Source organism: Salvelinus sp. IW2-2015, linkage group LG20, assembly GCF_002910315.2.
Source record: "Salvelinus sp. IW2-2015 linkage group LG20, ASM291031v2, whole genome shotgun sequence".
In the NCBI taxonomy this organism is placed as follows: Eukaryota; Metazoa; Chordata; class Actinopteri; order Salmoniformes; family Salmonidae; genus Salvelinus; species Salvelinus sp. IW2-2015.
In genome coordinates this window covers 4,494,920-4,497,534 of record NC_036860.1, presented here as the reverse complement: position 1 = coordinate 4,497,534, position 2,615 = coordinate 4,494,920, and the positions used below count along the sequence as shown (strand labels likewise).

The window sequence follows — 2,615 nt, the reverse complement described above, 5'->3', positions numbered from 1 at the left end:
ATAGATTTAGCCGGTGGTAATTTGTGGAATAGACACCGTCTGGAATGCGCTTTTAACCAATCAGCATTCAGGATTAGACCCACCCGTTGTATAATAACAGACAATTCCCCTCAGATTTGTTGCTGCAGGAAGGAATGTCTGTCTAGTCTAGTGAAAGACCTGGGGTACTGAATCATATATAATGTAACAGTTTGTTCATGATACTCTACTATATGTGTTGCTGGTTGTGATTGACAGCTCAGCATTAGGTCTRCTTTAGTCTTTTGCTAAATGGAAACCAAGCATAATAAAGCTAATCCACATTTACTAAGGACGATAGAAGCATCTGTGAGTAACAGTGTTTACTGAGGGGTTAAGAAAGCATTTCTCTATTTTGACCCTTTYGGACAGTTTTGTTTCTATAATCTTAACAGAAAATTCACAGCATGTGTCAAATGAGAATTTAATTGACAGTTATCTCTCTGTATGTTTTACAGGCTGTCTGAGGGGAATGGAGAGTTCTTTGTGCGTATGAATGGCATCCTCCAGAAACAAGAGAATCTGCTGCGTGCTGCCCAGGCTGAGGTAAACCCTAAACCTCCTTATGTTTATTTAAAGGGGCAGTGCAGTCAAACGRGATTTTCTGGTAAAAAAATMATATTTCCATGCTATGAGGTTGAAATAACAGTCTGAAATTGTGAAAAGTATGATAATGCCCTTTTAGTGTTGMAYCTTTAAAAAACTAACAACAAAAAACGACTGGAATTTCAGCCTGCTCAGGTGGGATGGAGTTTTTGGCCCACAGCATGACATCACAATCTGATCTGATTATTCTGACCAATGACCAGTAATCTTTTATTTGTATATGTATCCTCTTACTTTGAAGGGGTAGGCTCTAGAGTCGAGACGATCCTATCTGCCAATCAAGGGCTGTGCATATACATATATTTACATTTGTAACAACACACCCACACAATCAGACTGAGCAATGATAAAAAAGTATATTCTGAGTTATTTTCATGAACTAACCACACACAGGGATTTTTTAGACATACAGTGATGATTTAAAATAAAATAAAAAAGACTGCATGTGGGCTTTAAGCAGGAAGATCCTTGAAATTATATATATATTTTTAAGGAGACTATAGAGGAAAGYTCTTGGGTAGTATACACATACTTTGCTCTCGCCGGTCCCCTCTGCTATGCCTATGTAACGGGGGTCAATGTGCTGCTCACAGCTTAGCTTCCTTCACTGTCCAACTGCCCCACACTGGGCTCGAATCAGCGATCCTCTGCTTCGCAACACACGTGACCGCCCTCCTTAACAACGTTCCAATGGGTTGAACCAGCCAAAAGGTACCGACTGGATCCCTCGGTCTGGTACATTTCAAGCTATTTGTGGAGCTAGCTTACGGTACGTTCTTAACTCTGTGTTACACAGTGCGCTGAGGGGACAGACGGACAAGGTTGAGAAGGCCACTCAAAAGGCTGGAGGCTCAGCTATCAGAAGGAGCTGCTCTCCATGGCTCTCTACCCCCTCACTTCCCACACAAGAGGAAAGAGACTGGGACTGAATGGGGCGCTATTAAGATGTTTATCTGAGAACACTTGTTTTCCAGCCCCTTCAGGTTTTAAAGTGGTGAAAGGGGAACAAAAAGAAAATCAATGATGCAGTCATTGCCTCTGTCTGATTGTGTGCCGCAGTTGAAAACGAAAGTGTTTGGTTGGCGATAACAGCTCATTGTGACTTAACCTCACAACCCTTTCCAAGCCTTATTGAAGCAGTCATGGTGATGGAGCCTGCTTAAGGGAGAGTGTGTGGCTCTGAGATTTAAAGTTATCTCTCTCTGTGTCTCCGCAGCGCGAAGGGGAAGGTAACACAGCCGCACCACCAGCAGAGCACGTAGACCAGGCCTTCGTTCCAGAGAGGTCCAGCAGGAGAGAGGTGAGTAGCTTGGTGTTCCTTAGGGTAGCATATTCAGCTCTAGCGATGGAGGGGTATTTGACTTGRTATTGGCCTTTTCTCATATCTAGCTCCCCAACTAGAATCTAGTGTCCTGAACCCAGTTTGCCTCTATCCTCACACGGCTGTAGCTAGCTACACTGTTGCGTAAACCTCACACATTGTTAGCTACAGTAAGGTCACATCATTCTATTGACAGAGAATTGTTTCCCAGCTCTCATTTAGCAGTGACCCTGCTTTAAGAAAGAAAAACGGTAGTTAAGGCATTCACTGAGGTTGTTTTCTTCCAGCAGGACCTCCTATATGAAGAGGCCGTTTACACGGTAGTCAACAGGGTGGGCGTGCCCTCGCCAGAGTACATCACCAATGAAGGCGACATCTTCAGTTATCTGCTGAAGGTTCACACACACTTTTGATCGGCTAAATCCGTTTACTGAACAGTCCACCTGGCCAAACTCTCACACACACACGGCAGAGACCAACAAACACTTACTCTCATACACATAAGCACACACACACTTATGAACGCACCCTAGTGTGCTGTAATTTACACTTCAAAGACTGACTAATAAAATAGACAAGACCAGAAAGAGCCAAGTAAGCTGAAATAATTACTGTCCTAGAAAACAACAGCAGAAATCAGATTGTCTTGTCATGTGACTCCTGTTGTAAA

At 43.2% G+C, this 2,615-nt stretch overlaps 1 pseudogene; it reads left to right on the top strand.

Annotated features, from left to right (window-relative positions):
- LOC111981283 (BAI1-associated protein 3-like) overlaps positions 1–2,615 on the top strand; it is a 41,332-nt pseudogene that overhangs the window by 25,386 nt on the left and 13,331 nt on the right.